General features: G+C 39.6%; 1 protein-coding gene across 5 annotated transcripts in view; it reads left to right on the plus strand.

Moving 5' to 3' along the window:
• STRBP (spermatid perinuclear RNA binding protein) overlaps positions 1-26,543 on the plus strand; it is a 130,783-nt gene that overhangs the window by 19,156 nt on the left and 85,084 nt on the right. The gene's annotated exons all lie outside the window — the stretch shown is intronic.

Below are 26,543 nucleotides of genomic sequence, written 5' to 3' on the forward strand. Positions count from 1 at the left end.
CTAGCTGAAGAGGTAAGATATAATTTTGTGAAAAGATAACTAGTACAGTGTTCTCTGCAACAAGTGTGATACACAGTGCTGGGTAGAATGAGTTTTTAAAATAGGCGAAGGAGAGAGGAGGCCATTGTCTTTATGGGGGAAAGGTGCAGTTGTTCAGATAGTCTTGTCAGGCTAGACTGGAGAACTCATGAAGAGTAATTAATGCTAGGCTTGCAAAATTAAGTTGCAGTTTACATTTTTTCTCACATTACCCTCTTTTTGTAGAATTGTGTGGTTTGACTTTTTTAAAAAATGGATTTAGCATGGTTTGGGTAGGACTAGTTAGTTATTATTAAACACCTATCAATACATTATTGCTATTTAATAGAAAACAAGTAAAATCTACCAAGAACACATAGATATGAGTAATATATTAGAGCATTTGTGTGTGTGTGTGTGTGTGTGTGTGTGTGTGTGTGTATGTATGTATGTGTGTGTATTCCCAGAACAGAATAAAAATATTCAGATCCTTTTCTTTGGGGAAACTATACATATAGAGTAAACATCTCCACTCAAGACTTTGTAAAAATATTGTAATGCTTCTAGAGTACCTTGTGTACACCTAGTGTTTGGTTGTTCCCTTACTGGATTGTTACAATTATTATTTTTAATTTGTAAAGTGCCTAACAAGAAAGACACTCACATGGTAGCTATTATTATTTTTGTTGTAGCTTTTTAAACTCAGAGTTATCTCTGATGTACTAGTTAGATAAGACATCCAACTTCTCAGTATTTTGAATATTCTGAACTGTCCATTTGTTGAATGTAGTTATGCAACTATTCTGGCCTCCATTATTGGAATACTTATTACTATGTTTTAGGCACTGTGCTAAGCACTTTACCTGCATTGTCTCTTTAGATCTTTACTGCAGTTTCACTGTGAGGTGAGTGATGGTGTTTCCATTTTATAAATGAGAAAAGTGAAGTCTGGAACGGTTAGTTGCTCGAAGTACTTACTAGCCAAGAGGTTGTATAGCTGGGATTTGAACCCTCGTCTGTTCGCGGAGTGTCTTCTTTCACCTTTCCATTCGGGCAGTAAGTTGAAGGAAGTATATTTTTATTGTGGTGAGGATTTTGTGATTTTTTTCAAGGATAGCTTTTGTGTGTGTGGGAGTTGGATGTGGTTATTCTCTCCTTTTTAATGTATTAATTGGTTTTTGGATTCCAAAGCTTATTTTATTATCATCATCATTATTATTGAGGCATTTAATTACTTAATTGCTTGATGAAATTATGGTAAAATAGTAACGAATTAAAAGTTTGCAGATCTCTTTTTCCAAGGTGATGTTTTACTGTATTGGTGAGGAACAGGTTGTTTGTGGGCTTTTACAGCTTGTTTTAGGCCAAGAATTGACTTACCTTTACTATCTAATACATTTCTCTTTGATTGAATAATATGGTTGCAGTCTTTTGAAAGAGTATTGTGGCTTACAAAGCTTATTTAAGGAAAAAATTCATTTGTATTGGCAGTCAGCCAATATTTTATAAGCTACAATTTTCTTTTGAATAGCTAGTGGTTTGTAGCTCCATAATTTGTGGTTCTTCTGAACTTGTAAAAAGATTACACATATTTAAAAATGACCTTATCACTTTAATATTTTAAGCAGCATACAACCGTCAAATTCTGTTATGTTATAGTGTTTGTTTTTTTAGTTAATTTCCTGGTCTGAGACTTTGTTTTAAATTAATAATTTATACAGTGTAATTGCCCCACCTATCCCCAAATAAACCTCTAAACAAATCTAACCCAAAGCTATTTTGGTAATGCAATAGGCACAGCTAACGGCAAAGGAAATAGGAATCTGTCTACCTCAGTCAGCCTGCCAAATCCTCGCAGTATCCATGCTATTTCATTCCTTAGCCACTGCTGCCCGGATGTGTTGAATTATGTGGTATGTGGGTTTGTTTGGGTGTGTTTAGTGTTCCTGCATGACGTTTAATATTAAATCAGTGTGTTCTGATGCTGCCACTGCTGCTTTTTCCACATGCAGGTGGAAGAGAGCACGCTAGTGGAAATGCTTCATGGTCTGTCCCTTGTTCTCATGGTTTGTATGTAGGTAGTTAAATTTGTGCAAGTCACGAGATTGTTTTAAATCCTTCCTTTTGATTTTAGGTTAAGTTTTAAATCGAATATGGTAATCTTTTTGCTTGAAAGATTTTGCAAAGCCAGAGTAATAGTTCTATCCTTATATTATAGAAGTTTCACAGATAAAAATGAACTTTGCATTCAACTTCAGTGATAATCCACCTGTATATTTTGTCATTTCAAGAATGTTATATAAATGGAATCATACCATATGTAAACTTTTTTTTTTAAAGATTTTATTGGGGGATTAGGGAAGGGGAACAGTGTTGGGGAATTGGGGAAGAGGAACAGCCAAGTTGTTGTCCTTCAATCTTAGCTGTGGAGGGCGCAGCTACCTCAGCTCCAAGTCCAGTCGCCATCCAGCTGCCTGATGGCAGCTTGTGGCCACTCAGCTCAAGGTGCCATGTTCAATGTTAGTTGTGGGTGGGCATAGCCCACCATCCCATGCAGGAGTGGAACCAGCAACCTTGTTGTTAGGAGCACGTGCTCTCACCAGCTGAGCTATCCTGCCACCTGTTGGCAGCTCAGTGGCAGCTCAGCTTGGGCGCAGCTCACTGGCCTATGTGGGAATCGAACCAGTGACCCTGTTGCTCAGAGCTCACGCTCTTAACCAACTGAGCCACTTGATGGGTTCCATATGTAAACTTTTAAGATTGGCGTTTTGCACTTAGCATAATTCCATTGAGGTTTATCCAAGTTGTCGCGTGTTTCAATAGTTTGTTCTTTTTTATAGCTGAGTAATATTCCATGGTAGGTAGGTATGTCACTGTTTAATCACTACCTATTGAAGGACATTTAGATTGTTTCAAGTTTTTGGCTATTACTAATAAAGCTGATGTGAACATTTATATACAGGCTTTTGTGTGGTTATAAATTTTCATTTCTTTGGAATTAATGCCCAAGAGTACAACTGCTGGTTTGTACGGTAAATGCATTTTTAGTTTTGTAAGATATTACTGTACTTTTTCAGAGAGTCTGTAGCATTTTACATTTATACTAGCAATGTATGAGTAGTTCAATTTCTGTACGTCTTCACCAGGATCATTTGTTGAAAAGGCTACTTGTCCTTCCTCTGTTGAATTGCTTTTGCACCTTTGTCAAAACTCAGTTGGGTATGTTTGTGTGGATCTATTTCTGGACTCTCTGTTCCATTGATCTGTGTGTCTGTCCTTCTGCCAATACCATGCAGTCTTGATCACTGCAGCTATATTATAATTCTTTAGATTAGGGGGAGTGACTCCTCTCTTTTCTTCAGAATTGTTTTATCAATTCTAGGTCTTCTGCCTTTCTGTATAAATTTTAGAATAAGTTTGTATCTAATAAACCTTGATAGGAATTTCATTAAATCTATATGATCAATTTGGGGAGAAGTGACAGCTTTATTATGGTGCATTTTTTTTTTCCTTAAACAGAATTTATTGTCTCATGGTTCTGAAGGCTAGAAGTAACATCAAAGTATTGGTAGGGTTGGTTTCTTCTGAGGACTGGGAGGGAGAAACTGTTCCAGGCCTCTCCCCTAGCTTCTGGTGGTTTTCTGGCAACCTTTGCTTTTTCTTGACTCCCGCTGCGTCATTCCAGTCTGCCTTCATCTTCCATGGTGTGCTCCCTGTGTGCATGTCTGCCTCTCCACATGACATTCATTCTATAGTGAACATTTTCCGGGACAGGTACATTTTGTGAGAAAAAGGGTCTTTAGTGTACTGAGGGCATGTGTTGGCAGGGAGAGAAGCCTGAGTGGGGGCATCACAGTGGGGAACCCGAGTGGGAGCAGCCCAAAGCTTGAATCAATTCCTTGGGCCCAAACTCTCTTAGGGCAGCCCCAGATTTCAGGTTAGTTTGGAATCAACAGCCCTTTTAAAGATTTTTAAACTCTTAATTTCCCAGTTGCTCATATAATTTTTTTCCTGCCTCAACAGTAGATGAAAAGTCAAAGGCCCTGCTGGGTTGATGGACTCAAGGAACAGGACAAAAGTGATGCATCTTTACGATTGGATTTTAATAGTCTGGAATGAGATTAGAGAGAAGTAGTTCTATAGAGAAAGTACTCAAACAAATTGGATAGACATTTGTTTATAACTATCAAAATGTTAACTTTTTAAGCCCCCCTTCCCTTCTGGTGCTAAAAGACACCATTAATCAGAGCAATGGAAAGGAGTAATTGTACATTTATTCATAAATGTATTCACTCAGCATCGTATGGGTGTCTGTTGTGGGTGGCTAGGCACTGTTCTGGGCACTGGAATCCTCTCACTGACCTTATGTTCCTGTGGGGATTGGTAAACAAATAATCAAATATATCAGTTAAGTGCTATGCAGAGAATTAACATAGGTGGATATTAAAATAGGAGAGTGATAGAGTGGCCACTTGATTGAATCATCAGGGAAGGCTTCTGAAGAGATCTCGTGTGTACTAAGATCTGAATGTTAAGAGTCAGTCTCAGGAAGAAAAGGGCAAAGACTTTCAGTCAGAGGGAACAGCTAGTGCATTGGTGCAATGCAGGGACACAGTTGGTATGTGAGAGGAACAGAAAAGGAGGACAGTGATTGGAGTGTAATGAGCTAGAGGGAGGGAGGGAGGAGGGAGCAAGGGAGAGAGGGAGGGAAGGATGGATGGGTTGGCGGATGGATGGGCGGATGGATGGGCAGATGGGCAGGCGTGTGGGTGGACGGACAGACAAGGACAGGCATAGGTGGCACAGATGAGTTCAGTGAGTAAGTGGGGCCAGATCAGCCAAGACTTAGTAAGCCGGGGGTGAGGAGGATAATTTTTATTCTCAGGATGATGAGAAACCATTGGAAGATTTTGAATAGGAGACTGAAAGTGTTTGATGTTTTAAATGATGACTCAGTTGTTGTATGGAAAAAGGATTGTACGTAGGGGCCAGAATAAAAGGCGAAGATGAATTAGGAGGCTTTTTCAGTTTAGGTGAAAGATGATGCTAGGAAAGGATTCAGGATATATTTTAGAGGTAGGTTTGATAGGATATGTGACAGTCTGTATGTCAGGGCTAACTTTTTTCCTTTTACAGCTTGGGGGATGGTTATTGGTGGTCAGTGAGGTGGGTACAACTTGAGAAAAGAGTAAATTTAGGGGAAGAAATTCATAGTCCTGTTTTGATCACTTTATTTTCTTTTTTCTTTTTTTTTAAAGATTTTTATTGGGGAATTGGGGGATGGGAACAGCATTGGGGAATTGGGGGAAGGGGAACAGACAAGTTGCTGTCGTTTTGTTCTTCAGTCTAGTTGTGGAGGACGTTGCTTCACTGGCCCAAGTTGGCACCATCATTGCGCTCTTCCCGGGCGAGGCAGATCAGTCGCCGGCTTCTGGACGGCCGCTCACTGCGGCTGCTGGCTACACACGCTGGCCCATGGCAACCCACTGCCACAGGGGCTGCAGCCTACACCGTCGCCGGCGACCCATGGCAGCCCAGCTCCAGGTTGAGCTGTTGTTCAGCGTCTTAGCTGTGGAGGGCAGTGTCACTGGCTCTCATATGTGGGATCCGAACCGGGGCCCTCTGGCATCCCAAGCCAGCTCTTAACCAACTCGCCACTCGGCCGGCCTTGATCACTTTATTTTCATTGATGTCAGTCATCAATTGGATAGACAAGTCTGGAGTCGAGGTAGAGAACTGGATTGTAGGTATAGTATGGTGATCTGTATACAGACATTCATGGAACTGGGATAGGCCACTTAGAAGAAAGCGTGACCAAGGACAGGGGGCCCTAGGCCAGAGCCTTGGAGCACTGGAGTTTTATGAGGTCTGGAAGAAGTGGAGACAGAGCCAGCACAAACTAAGAAGGTGTAGCCATTGGTGCCTGTTTCTTTTTAGTTTGTCCCTGTGAATTCATAGACTTGATAACATTAAAGAAAATGCAGTCCTCCAGATTTCGGTGTGGTGGGCAAACAATACTTAGGATTTTTATATGTAACAGTGCAATGGTTTCATTAAGAAAATTCATTATATATTAAGTGATTGAGTAACTAACTATTCTGTATCTAGCATATTTCTAAAATTGGGAGAGATAAAGGAAGTGTAAAAAAGTGTTTTCATTGAACTCTGGTGAAAAGGGAAGTAAAAAGGAATATTGAAGTGTAAGCTAGGGTAGTTGGAGATGATTTCATGGAGGAGTTGGGGCTTGACAAGTACTGTAAGTGGGTCTTAAGTAGGCAGAGAAGAGCAGATCCAGGTGATGGAATCAGGTATGGTGGGAAGGAAATCCACCTTGTAGTCAGAGAGCTAGTTGGCTTGCGTGTAGACTCTAGCACTTGATAGCTTTGTGCCTTCCTAGAGTCCCTTTGAACCCGAATCCCCCAGGGGACATGCCTGCTTGCCTCACAGGACTGTAAAGTGACGGCAGCATGGGTCACTTGAACTGTAATGGTAATGTACTAGTTCTTGTGTTGGATGGCTGGTTCCGATGGCTGGTTCCCAGATACTCATTTTATTAACCTGCTTCACAAATTTTTTTTCTTTTCTTTTTTTTTTTTTTAAAGATTTTATTGGGGGATTGGGGAAGGGGAACAGACAAGTTGCTGTCCTTTTTGTTCTTCAATCTAGTTGTGGAGGACGTTGCTTCACTGGGCCATGTTGGTACTATCATTGCGCTCTTCCTGGATGAGGCAGATCGGTCGCTGGCCATTGGACGGCCGCTCACAGCGGCTCACAGCAGCTCACACCCTGGCTGCCGGCCACTCACGGTAGCTCACGGCAGCCCACTGCAGCAGAGGCTGCAGCCTACGCCGTTGCCAGTGACTCATGGCAGCCCAACTCCAGGTTGAGCTGTTGTTCACCATCTTAGCTGTGAGGGCGCAGTGTCACTGGTCCACATGTGAGATCTGAACCGGGGCCCTGCTGCTCAGAGCTGGTGTCCCAAGCCAACTCCTAACCAACGCGCCACTCGGCTGGCCCACAAGTTTTTATGTATAGTGCCTAGCTCAGTAAATTATAGGTGATAATTTTATTACTTTGCTCCAGCTGTAAGAATAACACAGCAAAAGGGACAGTCCCTTCCCTTCAGGAGTTTTACTCTTGGCGATAAGTCATCCTCAAATGAATGCAAAGCCTTTTGTGCCCTAAGTGCCTAAATTTTGTGGTACAGGTACAAATAGAGAGGTGGGTAGGTGTCTTCATTGGGCCTCATTGTGACAATGAACCTGAGTATGGCCCAGGGAAAAGAAGTAAGATGTGGCTAGGCAGGAGAGGCATTCCATACTAACAGATTTTATTTTATTTTTTGTTTTGTTTTATTTGTTTTATTTTATGTATTGTTTATTTTTAGGAGTAGCAAAACATAAATGTTAACTGCTACTGCTGAGGAAATCATTAGTAACACTTAAAGATTCTTATTCTGAAACTTTTGTAATGTTATAATTGAATTTACCTTTCTCCCTGTACAATTTATTGAACTTGTGCCTGTTCTACAGATGGCATTATGGTGTAGAATTTATTTTTGGATTGTCTTTTTTAAAAATTGGGAATTGCTTTTAAACCTGGGTTTAATGTGTGTTACAGTTTTTTATGTGTATAAATAACAACACTCTTGCTATTTTATTCTGTAGGATTCATTGTTAGAAAGGCAGGGCAATTTCTGAAATTGCCTTGGGTAGTCTCCCATCACATCTTTAGATTATTTGGATATCGACTATTTACAAATTCTGTTCGTGTGTGAGATGCTAGGATTACTCTTTTTTGGTTTGGAAAACAGTGCTATCCGAGTTCCTGTACAGCCTGTGCTGAAATTGGGTTGTCTTAATGCAATGCACTGTTCTCTCTTGGCCACTGTAATGGTTTGTAAATAGCCGGACCCTAGGTCATGCTTCTTTTATGCAGCTGTCTTTCTTTGTTACTGGAAGTGAGATGCTTTTCATTTTTCTTTAAGGGAATGTAAGTTTAATTACATATGTACTACAATACTTTGCACCACCAACTAGGCTATAGTGAACCTTTGATAGCATCCCAGTAGTCTTCCTTATTGATACATGATCAGCTAGGTGAAACTGTGCAGTATTATGATGAATTTTATAATTTTAATATTTAAAGCTAACATTTACTGGGTGCTGTTGTTCCATGCACTCTGCTAAACAGCTTAAAAGCGTGAAATTTTTTCTATTTAAACGTCACAACTCAGTGAGTTGAGTACTGCTTTTATTGCCACTTTACATGTGAAATAGAGGTTAGTTTCCTATTCCAAGGTTACACACTTAGCAAATACTAGAACAGGGATTTGAACCCAGGCAGTCTGATTTTAGGGCCTATTCTCTTATCCACTATGCTTTACAGTCTTCTCAGATAATCTCTTTCTGGGAAACGGTCATATTGCGAATTTTATTTTATCTTTTATATGTTACCTTGTGGGAGGGCACTGGAAGCTTGTTAAGTTCCTGTTAGGGATTTTATGGTTTCACTCTCACCTTATGTGAGGGGTTGGCCATTGTATTAGTTAAGTAATCCTAGCTGTTGAATTAGAGCCCAGAAATACATTGACTAAAATCCCAAAATACAGTGCATTATAGTTCAGAGCAAGTGTCCACATCAGTATGTGGCTTTCCTTTATATAGGCATTTAGGGACCTCAGGTATTAGGGCTGATGGGGATTCTACCATCTTTAATTCATGGCTTCCAAGGTGGTTTTTGTTGGAAGTACAGGGTAAGAGATTTTTCTCTTAAGCAAGTGAGGCGAAATTTGCAAATACAGTTTCTGCTCACATTCATTGCTGAGGGCCTCGTCTCATTGCCTTACCTAGCTGCAGAGGACTGGGTAATGTAATGTCCCTTCTCTTTGTTGACTGGTACTAGGAGGTAAGGTGTCACTCCCTAGCGTTTTAAGTATTTCATCAACATTAAAATGTTCTTGTAGCATTTTCAGCTACACAATGTGGAGGTGTGGAGCCTCTCCCAGCTCCAACTCTCTTACTTTGGAAGAAGCAGAAGGTGGATTTTGGTGGACAGTTAGCAGTTTCCTCCAGTGTTGTGATGCTGTAGATTTCAGTAGGAATGCTACAACAGCCCAGGGCTGTGTTTATAAAGAATGATGACAGACATTCAGCTCTGATTCTTACAACAGTCCTGTGAGGTAAGTAGATAAAGCAAGTAGTGGTATTCCCATGGTAAAGGAGAGAGCTGAGAGTTGGGTGATTAAACATGGAAGGAAACTTGATGGAAATTGCAAAACTGGGACTTACATCCAGATCCCATCGCTTCAAAGTTAGTGCATTTTGTATAACACTTTTTTTGGGGGCAGAAAATTCTCTCCAACGATTTTTATGCTTACTGTCATCACTTCTCCTTATATCTTTCTTTCACAGTGTGTCTAATATAGCACTGATGTCCAATATAACATACTGACAGATTATTGGTGTAATTTGGTCTTATTTAGAAGATTTAGAAAGTACTTCAAGAAGTTGCATTGCTTCATAGCCATCATTACAGTCATAAATGACATCATGCTTTAGATATGCCAGTTACTGGAATACCAGGCTGCAGGGATCTCACTCTCTTTACAAGTTACATTGTATAGCCTTGCTTCTGGTAGATAAAATGACATGTAAAAGGAGTAAAGGAATAAAAAATAGAAATATAATAATTGCAGCAGTTATGTTTTCTCTTAGTAAATAAAATGTATTTCTTGTGAAATTCAGTGCTTATCTATGTAATTTCGTAGATAATTTTGCTGTACTTATTATGTGGTTAAAACCTTTTAGTACATGCTACTCCTGAAGTTGGGAACATTTTCTGCTTCATAGCTGGAAGAGTTCTTGCTGAAACACTAAGAAGTAAGGTGCCATGCTTTAGTGTTTTGAGTATTTCATTGGTGTGGAAATGTTTGGTGAAGGGCATTTTCCGCAGCAGTCTGTGGTAACCCCTGATTTAGGGATTCGAAGCTGTGGACAATGACAGGATGTTAAGTAGTTGTGCAGATAGATTGTTAATCAGAAAGTAAGGTGGAGATTTCTACACATTCCCATTTTTTAATAATATAACAAAGGCAAGCTCATCTTGGTTTACTTATTTTTTATTTTTTTCCCTTGAAACCCTATCTTGTTGAGCACTGTATTCTGAAATTATTTCAGAAGAGGTGACGTTAGTACAGCTGAATTTTAATAGATAGAAGTAGTATGGTTTAAATTGATTTTCCAAGCTATTCTTTTGACATTCCTTACAACTTTAGTTTTGCTATGAAAGGGACAAAGATTAGACAAAAATATGCAATTCTATTGGCATCTGGTTGATGACCTAAATATAACTCTGGGATAACAGTGTATTTTGGTGAAGTTGTACCTTATGTGATTCAGTCTTTTCTTAGATTTTCTATTGTCTGACAGGATATCAATGGAAATACAGTGGCTGCATCATAAATTCACCAAAGCCTAATTGAAGTCTTTATACAATATGGACTAGTATTCTTTGAATGCTTTTGCAAGAATAAATAGTTATCTACATCTTCTATAATCTATTATTTTAATTTTAGCCATGTACACACATTGAATTAAAAAATGTTAAAAAATAAACTGAATTCAAAAAAATTTTATCCTCCAACTTTCATAGCTTTGAGTTACTTACTTTTTCGAAGAGTATTTGTAAAATTGTGGACTTCTACCACAGACAAGAAATGTAGGCAAGTGTACTGCTAAAATTCTGTTTGTGTCTCTCTATTTACCTAAAATTATGGGACAGCACTTTCAGGCCATTTTAATGAAGTTCGGTTACAGTAAATGATAAGGTATGTCATTTGAACCCTGGTCATAATGTAATTCTGTATTCATTTGTATTTATAACCTGAATGCCTCCTACCAAAAAAGTTAAACCAGTTGGATAAATACAGAATATTTAAGCTGAGATGAGGCGCCTCATGTAATATTACTCTTCAAAAAAGAGAAAAAAAAACTGGGTGTGGTGGCAGTTCTAACTATGAAGGATGGAAAGAACACTGGGCACTTTCAGTCATGAGACCAGGGTTCGAGCCTGAGCCTTGCTAAAAGTTGCTGGGTGACCTTGGGAAAGAGACTTCACCTCTTTGAGAAACAAGGGTATTGTAGTATTGGTCGTTTTGACCAGTTTTAGCAGTCTGTGATTCTTATCTCCTAATTCTTATTCTCCTGATGTATTTGTCTGTCTTATGAAGAGAAGGTTAACTATATAGCTGCCAATACTTTTTCTTTTGCCTTGATGAATGGTCTTGATAATAAGAAAACACGATTAGAATTAGTCTGTCTAACTTTAATATATTTTCTAAAACTATTTTTAAAGGAGGCATGAAATTGGAAGTATTTAGTTTTACATTTTAATTGTACATCACTGCTGTTACTATAAAACAAGTTTGTGAACTGGGAAGACAGACAAAACAGTTTGAAAACCTAATCAGTGAAAGGAAATCACCCAGGTACCTACCTATTAAAGTCCTTTGAATTTCCATTTTAAGGCAGAGGGCAATAAAATCAGTTAATGAGTATGTTGTGTATAGACTTCTTCCATATAAGTCAATGCAATTTCCATTACATTCTTCTCTAAGCATTTTAATGTTAAAAAAGTTTAAACATGCAAAAAAGTTGAAAGAATTGTACAGTGGACATTTACATATTCTATAAGTAGCTCAACCTAAACAATTCACATTTTCGTTTTTTTTTTTTTTTTAAAGATTTTATTGGGGAGTTGGGGGGAGGGGAAAAGCATTGGGGAATCGGGGAAGGGGAACAGACAGGTAGACAAATTGCTGGGGTTTTTTTGTTGTTCTTCAGTCTAGTTGTGGAGGACGTTGCTAGGGATGCAAATGTTTGAATTGCGGGGGGCATATAAATGACAGCCGAATGCAAAATCATTTGATATCATAAGAATTCATTTGCTGTTCAGAAACTGGAATGATTTCTTAAGCTTGAGCATTTGTTTTTTGTGTTTTTTTTTTAATTGGGGAATTGGGGGATGGGAACAGCGCTGGGGAATTGGGGGAAGGGGAACAGACAAGTTGCTGTCGTTTTGCTCTTCAGTATAGTTGTGGAGGACGTTGCTTCACTGGCCCAAGTTGGCACCATCATTGCGCTCTTCCCGGGCGAGGCAGATCAGTTGCCGGCTTCTGGACGGCCTCTCACTGCGGCTCCTGGCCGCTCACGCTGGCTGCTGGCTACACACGGTAGCCCATGGCAACCCACTGCAGCAGGGGCTGCCGGTGACTCATGGCAGCCCAGCTCCAGGTTGAGCTGTTGTTCAGCATCTTAGCTGTGGAGGGCAGTGTCACTGGCCCTCATATGTGGGATCCGAACCAGTGCCCTCTGGCGTCCCAAGCCAGCTCTTGACCAACGCGCCACTCGGCAGGTCCAAGCTTGAGCATTTGTTGATGACTTACCTGTAGATGATTCTTCTCACACACTGACCTCTGGTTACTTAAACTCTCCTCTGGTAATGTTGTGTTCCGTGGACCCGTCAGACCATGGACCCCAGGGCCATTGATCCTACCACTTCCTCTTTGTCTTTTCTCTTCTTGATATTCTCACTCCCTTCCTCACCCAGCTTAAATTCCATAGTCAGTCACACAGACTCCTGTGGATATTCCCTCTATTCCCATGCCCTCTTGCTTTATCATATTCACTTGGCAAAACTTATAACCCTGCTCAAATCTGACTCTCCTACTCTGTACTTGTACCAGTGCATCTGAACATAGCTGGAAAATAACCTGCATGTGCGTGCGCCTTCACACGCACACTCCCCCACACCCATGCTGATTGATCTTATTTTTAAATTCATGACCTTGAACCTCAAGTGGGTCCTTAATGCTGTCAGGCAATCATAGTACCTAGTGCATCTAGGTACTAGACAGCTCTTATACACCATTCCCTTTTTCTTTAAACCTATAACACCTTCTCCCGCATTCAACTTAATACCTTGCTTTCCACTTCACTAAGAAAACTGAAGCGCCCTGTATCCATGCATTCTGCCCTCACTCCTGTCATCATCCATAGACTATCAGTGCGTCTATCAAAGACAGCCCTTCACTTGTACCAGATTACTTACCATCCCTTCTCAACTCTTCAAGAATATTACTCCAAGAATTGCCCCACTCCAGTTTTCCTGCACCACAGTTTTGTTTTCTATTGGATCATTCATCAGCGTATAAACAGGTTATTTTTCCCACTTCAAAAATATTTTGTCTTGTCCCCACTTTCACTGCCAGGTACTGTCCCATTTATTTGCCCTTCTTTGTAGCAAAACTTCTAGTAATAGTTGTTTGTATTTAACTGTTTCTAATTTCTTTCCTCCCATTCTCTTTATTATTTTTTATTGAGATATATAATTCATGTACCATAAAAGTCACCACTTTAAGCATACAATTCATTTGTTTTTAGTATATTTACAAAGTTGTGCATGCATCGTCACTATCTAAATCCAGCACATTTTCATTATCCCATGAGAAATCCCCATGCCCCTTAGCAGTCAGTCACTCACTGTTCCTTTCATTCCCCAGCCTCTGGCAATCACTAATTCTATTTTCTGTCTTTATGGATCTACCTATTCTGGACATTTCATATAAATGGAACCATGCAGTGTGTGACCTTTTGTGTCTGGCTTCTTAGTATAACATTTTCAAAGCTCATCCATGTTGTAGCATGCGTCAGTACTTCATTCCTTTTTATGGCTGAATAATATGCCATTGTATGGACATATGTTACATTTTTTTTAATCCATCAGTTGATGGACATTGGGGTTGTTTCTACTTGTTGGCAATATGCTGCTATGAACATTCATATTCAGGTTTTTGTGTGAATGTATATTTTCAGTTCTCTTGGGTGCATACCTAGGAGTGGAATTGCTGGGTCCTACGGTAAGCTATGTTTAACATTTTGAGGAACTATCAAACTGTTTTCCAAAATGACAGCATTTTACATTCCCACCAGCAATGGATGAGGGTTCCAGTTTCTCCAACTCATTCTCTCTTAAGCCAACTTGAATCAAGCTTTTTTCCTGCTTCTCAACTGAAACTGCCCTTCAGGTCATCAGTAACATCAGAGTACCTAAATTCAATAGTGAATTCTCAGTCCTCATTGTGTTTAACCTATACACAGCATTTGACACAGTTGATTACTTATTCCTCCTTGGTACACTTTTTTTCACTTTTTTGGGGGGCTTGTAGGACACCATACCTTTTCCTTCTCCTTTCTTCCCATTTTGTTGGCCAATCCTTGTCAGTTTTCTTTGTTGTTTCCTCCTTTCTCCCTACTTTTTAAAATTGGAGTTCCCATTGGAGATCTTATCTAACTTGCACATCTTTTAATGCTATCCGTACAGTGGCTCTCGAGTTGATACCCCTAGCTGAGGTCTTTTTTTGTTTGTTTTGGTACTTTAGAGCCATAAATATTCCAACTGCCTACAGAACAGCCTCACCAGGATGGCTAACAGACAACTAGAACAGGTCTAAACCCAACTGCTTTCTTTCTCTTCACAATATGCTCCACTCATGGGTCTCTCCATCTCTGATGAAGACAATCCAATCCCATCCTCCAGTTGTTCAGGCCCAAAACCTTGGCGTTAACCTTCACTCCTCTTTTCTCACATCCCACGTAACTTCTGCTAGAAGTCCTGTTGGCCTCACCTTCACACTATATTCAGTGTTATAACACTACTTCCACCTTGATCTGATCATCTTCTCTCACTTGGATCTTTGTAAAACAATTCTAGTCAGACCTCCTGCTGTATGTATGTACCTTTGCTTCCAGCAGTCTAGCTCAGCACAATAGCTGGAATAATCCTGTAGGAATATGTCAGATCGTATTCATTCTCTGCCCAAACCCTGCATCAGCTTCCCTTTTCACTCCAGCAATAGCCAAACAAGGCCCTGTTTCGTCTGACCCCAGTCACTTCTCTGACCTCATCTGTTATTCTCCCTTGGTTTACTCCATGTGCCTCCTTGCTATTTTTCCAAGTTGTCCTCGCTGGTTTAGACCTAGGACCTTTACATTTGCTGTTCCTTCTGCTTGAAATGTTCATCACCTCTTTCAGATCTGCTCAGAACTTACCTTGTCGATGAAACTTATCTGATTGCCTTTAATTCTGCAACCTGCTCTTCCCACACTCTGGGTTTTTCTTACTCTGCTCTTTTTTCTTTTTTCTTGCAAAGCACTTCTAACTCCCGACCCCCCTGCTAGACTGAAGCTCCATAAGGGCAAGGATTTTTTGTTTTGTTCACTGATGTGTCTTAAATGTTTAGAGCAGTGGATGGTACTTAGTAGCCATTCAAGAAATATTTGCAGAATGAGCAAATAAATGGACGGCTATATGGTAGAGGTGGTATCTGAAGCAGGCCTTGAAAATTTTGATAAGCAAAGTTTTAGGGAGAAAAGAACAGCTTGGGATCTATTTTCTTTCCCACTCACCTTTGACAAAATCTTCTTCAAGGCATGGGCATTTGAATTAGGACCGGAGTTTGAATCTGATTCTTACTGTACAAGTGTATATATGACCTTGAGCAAGATTTGTGGCCTCTCAAGTATTTTTTAAAGTCATTTTTATTGAGGTATACTTTGCATAGAATAAAATTCCCCTTTTTTGGGTACACAGTTCTATGAATTTTGATAGACTCTCAAGTATTTCCATCACTGCAGGAAAATCTCTTAGTCCCTTTTGCTGTCAGTCCCCTCTTCACCTCCTATCCGGGCAACCACTGATCTACTTTCTAGCCCTATAGTTTTCCCTTTTCCAGAATGTCATATACATGGAGTTATTAAGTATGACTTATTTTGAGTCAAACCTCTTATGTTTAGCCTAATGCTGTTGAGATTCATACATGTTATTGCATGTATAAGGAGTTGATACATTTTTATTGCTGAGTCTATTGAGTGTATGGACATACTGCAGTTTGTTCATTCACCAACTGATGGATTTTTGGTTGTTTCTAGTTTTTTTTTTTTAACTATTATGAGTAAAGCTACTATAAACATTTTCATATATCACATATTAAATATATTAAAATATTTTCAGGGAAGTGGACATATGTCTTCATTTCTCTTGGGTAAATTCCTAGGAGTGGGATTGCTGGGCTGAATGGTAAGTGACTTTAACCTTATTAAAAAACTGCTGAACTGTTTTTCAATGTGGTGAGTCTTTTTTCACATCTATCAAGTGGGGTATTAGGAGCCTTTGTTGCAAGCAACAGAAATTGACCCTGGTAAGGAACTCATACACAGGATGTTATTAGGTGGCACATAGAATCTCTTAGAGGGCCAGAGAGACAGTCTCAGAAGTCTGCATCCAGGAACACTATCCCCGCACAAACACTGGAGTTTGAACTGCCAACACTGTCGGGATGCTAGACACTGAGTAGACTGCTGTCTCGGGAACCAAATGCAGCTGCTGTACTGCTGGCACTTGCCAGAACGGGTGGATTCTCTGAGGACCCAGCTTCTTTGAGTCATTACTTTTGAATCACACTCTGGAGGTGGGCTCTGCCTGCTCTGCCTCATACGGTGGGGGATTCCCCAAAATAAAGCAGGTTCAGATGTGGGACTGCTAAAAGAAATGACACATGTATGCCACAAAGCCTACCTCCAAAGGTGGCTGTGATGAAATCAAATAGTTTCCACGTGTCTAGAACTTACTAGGTGCTTTCTCCTTAATAGGATGTAAATAAATGCTAGTTTACCACCCTGTCAACTTCTTTCTCATCTGCGTGTTTAAAGAAATTTAAAAAGCTGTATGTTATGTTATGTGTGTATGATTTTTTTCAATATTTGTGAACTTCATCTACGTTCTTGTGTGTGGCAGGAGTTGATTTCACATTGTTTTTTTGTATGATTATAATACTGTCTGGGCCAGCTGAGTGGCGCATTGGCTGGGAGTTGGCTTAGGACACCAGCTCTGAGCAGCAGGGCCCTGGTTCGGATCCCACATTAGGGCCAGTGACGCTGCACCCTCTACAGCTAAGATGGTGAACAACAACTCGGCCTGGAGCTGGGCTGCTGTGAGTCGCCTGCGATGGCGTAGGCTGCAGTGGGGCTGGCTGGCAGCGGGCATGAGCTTTTGTGAGTTGCCGTGAGCTGCCATGAGCGGCCATCCAATTGCCGGCAACTGATCTGCCTCACCTGGGAAGAGCGCAATGATAATACCAACATGGGCCAGTGAAGCGATGTACTCCACAACTAGACTGAAGAACAAAAGGACAGCAACTTGTCTGTTCCCCTTCCCCGATTCCCCAACGCTATTCCCCTCCCCCAATTCCCCAATAAAATCTTAAAATAATAATAATAATACTGTCCATTCTACTACTGATGGACATGTGGGTTATTTCCAGTTTTGACCAATACACGTAAGTGCTGCAGTTAACATTCTTGCACTTGCGTTTTGGTTTCACATACACACATCTCTGTGGATATATATATATATATATAATACGGAGGGGATTGCTGGGCCATGGATTATGTGTTTGTTCAGCTGTAGGAGAGAATGCCAAAGAGTTTTCTCAAGTCGTCTTCCCACTTAGCACTACTGTCAGCAGTACCTGTGAGTTCCAGTTGGTCACATCTTTTTGACATCTTTGTTCTGTCAGTTGTTTGAATCAACCGAATCAGTAGTATGTCTCTTTCTATTATATTGACTCTGACATGAGATTCCATGTTTTATTTGTTTCTGCCTTCCTAGTATTAATTGCTGAATATAGGATATACATAGTAAATGCTCAGTGATAGTTGCATAGGAAAAAAAGAATAATGAACAATCGACATTATTTTGGCAGAGAGGACCCAGTGATCTGACTGGAATTAGAAGTGAATGGTATATTGGGAACAATGGTGATGTGACAGAGTTTGTTCTTTTTGTGTCAGAAATAAAAAATAAGACATTTATAAAGTGGCATGAAGCTTCTTGTCTCTGAAGGCTTATGTCACAAAGAGATGTTAAACTCCTGTTGATAATTTTTGTTAATTATAAAACACATATATATAAATTAATGTTATTAAGAATAAATATTTTTAGTGGAAGAGAAGTAAAACCAAGAAGAAAAAACCTTGTAATATAAAATCTGAGTTGGAAATATCAATATGAGCTCATGATTTAATAAAATAAATATATTTACTTGCCCTAGCCACTGAAAGGCCCAGAGCAATGGCATTCGGCAGAGATAAGCATACCCAGTGCCTAGATAATCGGGTTTTCAGTACCATTTTGCACTAAAGGGAACCGTGGAGAAATGAGGCTGGTACCAGGTTTGGGGCAGGAAAAGTGCTGAGCCCGGGCCATCTTGTGTTAAAAAGCAAGGGAGTATCAAAGACTAGCAGTTCATGTGCAAAGCACACAGGAACTCCCTTGTAAAGTCTACCACTGGCTGAATGTGAGACTGGATCATAACAAAGAATGATAGTAATAGACATTGAATTTAAAAATAATCTTATGGGCCAGCCTAGTGGTGTGTTGGTTAAGAGTTGGCTTGGGGGCCAGCCGAGTGTTGCGATGGTTAAGAACTGGTTTGGGACGCCAGAGGGCCCCGGTTCGGATCCCACGTATGAAGGCCAGTGACACTGCCCTCCACAGCTAAGATGCTGAACAACAGCTCAACCTGGAGCTGGGCTTCCGTGAGTCGCCTGCCACAGCATAGGCTGCAACCTCTGTGGCAGTGAGTTGCCATGGGCTACCGTATGTAGCCAGCAGCCAGCGTGAGCGGCCAGCAGCCGTAGTGAGCGGCTGTCCAGAAGCCAGCAACTGATCTGCCTCACCCGGGAAGAGCGTAATGATGGTGCCAACTTGGGCCAGTGAAGCAACATCCTCCACAACTAGACTGAAGAACAACAACAACAAAAAAAGACCGCAACTTGTCTGTTCCCCTTCCCCCAATTCCCAGTGCTGTTCCCATCCCCCCAACCCCCCAATAAAAATCTTAAAAAAAAAAAAAGAGTTGGCTTGGTACACCAGCTCTGAGCAGCAGGGCCCCGGTTCGGATCCCACATGAGGGCCAGTGACACTGCCCTCTATAGCTAAGATGGTGAACAATGGCTCAACCTGGAGTTGGGCTGCCGTGAGTCACTGGCGATGGCATAGGCTGCAACCCCTGCTACAGTGGGCTGCCATAAGCTACCTTGTGTGGCCGGCAGCCAGTGTGAGCGTCCGGCAGCCAGTGTGAGCTGCCAAGAGCTGCCGTGAGCGGCCGTCCAATGGCCGACGACCAATCTGCCTCACTCGGGAAGAGTGCAATGATAGTACCAACGTGGCCCAGTGAAGCAACGTCCTCCACAACTAGACTGAAGAGCAAAAAGGACAGCAACTTGTCTGTTCCCCTCCCCAAATTCCCCAATAAAATCTTAAAAATAATAAAAATAAAAATAAAAATAATCTTATCAGTCCATAGTGAGAGAGAGGGGGTGGGCTGGGAGAAGGGGGAGAGAGAGATCTCTGCCCCCCCCCCCAAAGATTGCCAGAAAATAAATGTACCGTAGAAGGAATGACATAATTAGAAAATCACTTTTTTTGCATCCCCAATGTAATAGTTTGGTTCAGGCAAGCATCAGCAGTTGATGCTGAAATTGTTAAGTTGTTAAGATAAAGGATATTCACATAGCCTCAAAGTATCTCATCACAGATTACTTATTGTTTACAAAAGGGGAAATAATTTTAAAGTATTGAAGCCTGGCATTTTCACTTTAACCAGGTGATTAAACATAGGATCACTGAGCAGATGTCAGGTACCCCTGACTTGATGCAGGTAGAACTCTGTAATATCACTTCTGGTCATATTATTGCCAGAAATGAGGAAACAATCCGAAAAATTGTAATGTGGGACATTTGTTAAGACAATTGACCTGGACTCCTAAAAAAGCCACTGATGTGAAAAACAAAACAAAAACAAAGGTAAGGAAACTGTTCTAGCTTAAAAGACTCAAGTGACAAAACTGCAATGTGTGTGAATCTTGATTGGATCCTGGATTGGAAAATAAACTTACTAAAGTAATTTTGGAAACATTTAGGGGAAATTGAATATGGCCTATATTTTGGATATTGTTATCGTTAATTTTCTTGGGTGTGATGATGGTATTGTGGTTATGAGAGAGAGTGCCCTTATTCTTATGCGATGCAACAAAGTGTTTAGCGGCAAAATCAAGATGTCTTCATCTTTCAAAAGGTTCCACAAAAAGCAGGTACAGCAAATGTGCAAAATGTTAACTATTGATGAAGCTACGTGAAGGGTATACAGGTGTTAATTGTAACATTCTTGTACTTTTCCTATAGGTTTTAAATTTTTCAAAATAAAAGGTGGATTTGAAAAATTCATCGATTAATAAAATGGGAGAGCCTAAGAAGTCTAAAGTGATCATCTAATCCAGGGGTCGGTAAACTGCGGCTCCGAAGCCACGTGCAGCTCTTTGGGTACATTCCATCTCACAAGTTTGCCGACCCCTGGAAGAGCCAACCCTGTCCCTCACAACAAATTAAAAATTATTGAAGAACCATAAATATATTTTTACATAATCACCATTATCTGAATAATATTGTTTAAAAATTTTATAAATGAAGCTATGATAGTTTTATTTTCATTTTCAATTTTACTTTGGAGCAACATGCTCGCAAGCCGCAGTTTGCCGACCCCTGGCAGCTCTTCCGTCTCAAAAGTTTGCCGACTCTGATCTAATCTGCTCCTTTTACAAATGGGGAAATTGAGGCACAAGGAGATGAAGAGACTTGTTTGAGGGCTCACAGCTTGTTACCAGTCAAGTTCTTGCTCACTACTGTCCCCATCACTGCCATGTGTAGTGGGAAGTGGGTGGCAGTGTGGTTGGGGTGTATAGAGGGACTTTGGGTGGAAGGACTTGGAGTCATGGCAGGAAGGGGGCGGGACCCCTCAGCGGGGACAGTTGTGGGTCACAGCCACAGTCCAGAGGCGGGGAGAGGTTCTGGCATGAAACACAGGCAGGACCAGGAGACCCAGTGGTCCCCCCAGCTCAGCTCCTTGTGCTCTCTTCTTAAAATTCTCTCCCTTGTTTTCTTTCTCCAACCTATTCTCTCTACTACCATTGTTTTTTAAAAAACTTACCTCTTCATTGTTTTGTCACTTGATCATTTTGCTTTCTCCACCAAGAAGATGACATCATGGAACTACACATTTTGAAACTAGAGAGACCTGCTTTCAAAACCTGGCCCTGCCTAACTTGGAATAGTCACTTAGCTCTGCTAAGTCTTGGTTTCTTCATCTTTGCAAAGCTACTGCTTCCTATCTTGAAAGGGTGTGGCATTGTGTTGGGGGTATTTTTCATTAATCAGTTCACCTCAGTTACTTTGGAATATCTACTGTCTTTCAGTTCTTTTGGTGGTTTTCTTAGAAAATCCAGTCATACATCTTATGACTTATTAGAGAATGTTGTTCATTGATACCATTACCTGTTATCCTGACAATATACTCGTGTGCATCTTAGAACACTTTAACTTCCTTTACCCTCATCTCAGTTTATATGCTATTATAGTTGTGTATTTTATTTTATATACTTAAACCCCAAAGGTCAATGTGTTATTTTATATAATTTTATAACTTAATATTCATTTGGATTTTCCCATATATTTATCACTTTGTTCTTTTCCTATCTCAATCTCTGATCTTTTGTATTTGCTAATTTTCTTTCTGCTTGAAGTATAGCCTTTAGAAGTTGTTTTTTTTTAGTACAGGTCTAAGTTTAATTTAGAAGAGCCTTTAGAATTTCTTTTAGTACAGTTTGCTGGTGGCAAACTCAGTTTTTGTTTTTCTGAAAGTGCCTTTATTTGCATTCCCTCCTGAAGGATATACTCCCTGGGTTTAGAATTCTGTGATCTGCAGTTACTTCCTTTAAGCACGTTGAAGATAACCATTCCCCTGCTTTCTGGCTTCCATTGTAAATATTGAGAACTGTCAGTCTGTCTCTTCTTTGGAGGTAATCTTTTTTTCTCTCATTTAAATTTTATAAAAATCCAGTGAGATATAGGTTTTATTTTTGTTCATATAGATGAGATTAGAAACTCAGGATAACTTGCCAATGTCAAGCAGCTAGCAAATGGTAGATTAAAATTCAGGTTTCTCGGACATCAATACCTATACTTTGTTGAAACACTTTACCTTACTGCTTCTCACTAAATAAAAGTACATATTCATCTATTCAGCAGCATTTATCAAGCTCCTGTTACATGTATAACACTGCTATGGACTGAGGTAGATACCAGATTTTTGAGACATAATTCTGACTCCCAATTTATAGTTTGGAGAAAAGCAGGCCAAAAACATTCAAGTTGCTGTATGAAGGCAGTATATGATTAATAGCTAAAATGGTGATAGCTTGCAGTAATTACTGAAGTTTCTGCAAAGAGAATTTCACAGTTGGCTGGAAGTGTCAGAGAATGTCCTGTGAAGAAGGTGGAACTTTGTCTGAATCCGGGGCAGAATTTGTTGAGGGTGGAGATCGTAGAGGCTGTTTTAGGCAGGGGTAAAGGACATGAAAAAAGACATGGAGAGCTGAAGATTTGGGAGATGGCAGCAAGGTCCATTTAGCTCTAGCTGAAGTTTATAAATGTTAGAGATAAAATTGTATGTGAGGTGGTGCCTCAGTAGGAACCATAAATTCCTATTCTCTATCTTTTAGGTCCCAGGGAGTCCTTAGTTGTTTGGAGGTGGGGCGGTATAATGATAGTGGAAAGTATTACCATATTTTGCTGTGTATAATGCACACCTTTTGGCCCAAATTTGTGACTGAAAAATAAAGATGCGCATTATACATGGGTAATACTAATTCTGTATCTATATAAATGTTTTTAATTTTTTAATTTATGCCTATGAGTTACAGGTGTAACTCGAGAAATCAATAACGATATCCGTATGCAAAATAATACCCTGAAATATGATCATTGGTTTTGTTAAATTTACGATGAACTTGCAACAATGAAGAGTTCTTGGTTTTCTATGATGCATAAATATTATAAATTTGTCACTAGTACATAAAATTTCTTGTACTTGTATCTGTTCTTGGGTTTTGTAATTATTTGTTACATGAAATTTCTTGTACCACAATAGATTAAAAAATAAATGCTAAAACTCCTTTATAATACCAAAACAAGTACCTAAAGTAAACAAATAACAATTTGAATTAAAAAATTAAAATGAAAGTTTTTTTCCCCCTGAAAGTTTGGGCCAAAAATATATGGGAGTGCATTATACACGGCAAAATACAGTACTTAGAGGGTAAAAGCTTGGCTCGAATCCACATTCCAACCCATATTTCAATTATGGCTCTGTCACTTCCTCACTTATACTGTGAGTAAGCTAACTAACTTTTCAAAGCTTCATTTATGAATTCAAAAGAATAGTACCTCATAGGATTGTTGTGAGGATTAATATGTTCAGTTTACTTAGAACAGTGCATGGAACATAGTAAGCACAAGCTACATGTTAGGCATGCTTTTATTATTAGTGTTATTATTAAATGAAATTATGCATGTTAGTAACGAGTGCCTGGCACAAGGTTAATCACAATTCTGGTCACCAATAGAAGGTGTATAGGAGAGATATGATTAACCAAATGGTATTTTCATACCTCTGCACCCTAGGTATAGGGAATGAAAAATCTTTAAAGTTGTATTAATGTATAGATAAGCTATATTAATTCACTTAGGCTATTTATTTCCCCATTGCATTATTTTTGTGATTACATATTATATATCTTTCCTAATCCACTCCTCAGTTAATTCATTTTATCAGCAAAAATAATAGTGAAGAAGACATTCTATGTTAAAAATCTGTGGTCAGAAAAGAGGGAAGGAGGTAAGTTAAATCTGTACTGAAACAGTGTATCATAGAATGGAGCTATAAAGATGCCAGAGGAAAGATGTAGGAATTGTGCTGGTTGCTGAATTTAGAAACATTATCTCTGGGCTCTGTTTAATTTGGTCTCTTCAGGAAATTGTGTGTAACTTGAGGATGCTAATTAAGCTTCCGCCATAGGTATAAAGAATAAAAAACTGCCTTCTCTGTTAAAATTTTATTCCAAGGGAAATTGTATAAGGCCTTTGAAGCATCAGGACTGACAGGTTAGAAATGCATTTAAGTGATGTCTCATTAATCTTTAAGAAGTTGAAAAGCAAACGTATCAGAGAAGCAGTGTGGATTTACAGTATGACAATGCCAGTGTCTTCAAATATTGTCATAAAGGAGAAGGGGAAATAATTTAAGAATGGACACTACTTACATGTGTATATATATTTCTTTTAAAGTTAGAATAGCATTAAATCAGGTACCTGCTTTTGTGACAATAACCTAACAAGTAGCTAATTGTAACTTTAAGTGAGGTTTAACTTTATCTAGTTAGTGACTTTATTAAGAATCGTGTGGACACACATGAATTGGAATGATTCGCTAGAGAAATTGCCTTTCAGTGCATGTGCAATAAGCCTGGAAGGACACATGGTGCTCTTTCTTAGATTGTATTTCAGATATTCTGTGGTCTAATTACTAATAATTTGAACCTTTTTGTTTTAATTGGCAACTTTTAAAAAAAGAATTCCTGTAGATACTGTCACATTTTTTCAATTTTTCCATATGCTTAGTGTTTTTTATAAATTGGCAAGGGAGTAACTTTGCATATGGCCTGTTATTCTTGGAATGAGACTTGTTTCTCTCTTCCTTTCTGGTCTCTTTCCTAACCTTTAACCACCCTGCTAACAGATGGGCATTTTATCCTTCCACTCCATCATTTTGAATAACTGTTTTGAAAAAAGCCAACTTCTAACAGTGACTTAAGTTTTTTCATGACAGTGTTGTTTAGGATTGTATAATTCTTATTCATTATGACAGTTTTGATTCTTGAAGCTCCTTTTATCTTTTGTGTTGAATTTGTATCTATGTATACTACTGAATGGAAAACCTGACTGTACATTTTAAGTTACTGGATGATTGTCTTTTCCTGACCTCTTAGCTCAGTTTTTAGTTGTTTGAAGCTGATAAGGCAGGTATCTTTTACTTGAAGGCTCTTTAGTGTAGGTTTTGGCACCTAACAGATTTGGGTTCAAATGACAGGTTTGCCCTTGTGGATAATATGAGTTCCTCAACCACCTGAGTCTCAGTTTCTCAACCTTATAATGGAGACTGATTATACACTGTTCACTTTGTAGGGCTGATGTAAATATTAAGTTAGAGGATTAAAGTGTCTTGTACACTCTGAACATGGGGGATCAAAAAGGAAGGCTGAACTATCAAGGCGATCATTTTATAAGATTGGTCATGTAGTTGTGTGTGATAGGCGGCAGTATTTGTTGATTATGTGGGCAGTTTCCTTAAATGAATTATCTGGGAATAAAGCACCCTTAGAATGATGTCAGCATCTCAGTTGAAGCACACTCTTATGAGCTTGAATTTGCTTCTCAGTAACCAAAGGGTGCATAGTAGCTGTGCTCATAGCACCTACTTGCCTAGAGCCTGGTACAGACATCTCTATGGCAAGACTGTCTGTGATAAGGCTACAGTTATGGAGAATGATGAGGAGCTGGTCGCATGTCCCATCAAAAGTACCAAGACAAAGTCCTAATTGGGTCATCAGTCATTTATTCATTTGACAAATATTTGAGCACTTGCTCTCCAGGCCCTGTACATACGAGACATATAGCAAGAACAAAACACAGTATCTGCCTTCAACGAGTATGTGGTAAGTGGAGAAACATTAAGGCAAAACTAGTGCAGTGGAGCATATGGGAGGGCTAATTAATTCAGTTCAAACTGGGCAAAGAGGGTTGGGATGCTGTTGAGGTCAGGGGAGGTGCTGTTGAAGCTAAGTGCATGGTTGGTAGTGTAAGAAGTTAAGGATGGTACTTTGAAATTTTCATTTCAAGAGTTAGGCATCTTATTTCTGAGAATGGGTTACTGAGTAAGCTTGCTTGAGTCTAATTTCCAGCAAAAAAACGGGAAATCAGATTTGAGAAATCCTTTTTCACCATTATTGGGGATGGAGTGGGTGGAGTAGACCTAACTTTGTGCCGTGGAAAGATGAGAGTCTGGAAATCCCACTTGGAAGCTGAGAGCATTCTCTCTCATGGAGTTTTAGAATATTATCAACAATGTATTTGTTGAGTTTTTATAATTTTGTTACAATAAATATTAACTGAATAGCAAATGGAATTGGCATGGTTCTGGTCCCTACCCACCTCAAACCGTAAGAATTAAGACCAGAGAGGCCAAATGATTGGGTGAGCTATGTAGATAGTACGGAGAACATTGGGCTTTGGAATCAGGTGGCTTGCTTAGTAACGTAGGTTATTAAACATAAACATGAATTTGTATCTTGGCTCTGTCACTTACCCTATGGTTTGGGGCAAATAATGTTTCTTTAGCACTTTAAAGAAATTCTTGTTTAGTTTCAAAAGACATCTTATTGAAGTAGATTGTTCCTCAGGGATGAGGAACCCAAGACTCAGATAAATTACATGCTTGTGCTTTTGTGTGTGTG

This window comes from Hipposideros armiger, unplaced genomic scaffold, assembly GCF_001890085.2.
Source record: "Hipposideros armiger isolate ML-2016 unplaced genomic scaffold, ASM189008v1 scaffold_290, whole genome shotgun sequence".
In the NCBI taxonomy this organism is placed as follows: Eukaryota; Metazoa; Chordata; class Mammalia; order Chiroptera; family Hipposideridae; genus Hipposideros; species Hipposideros armiger.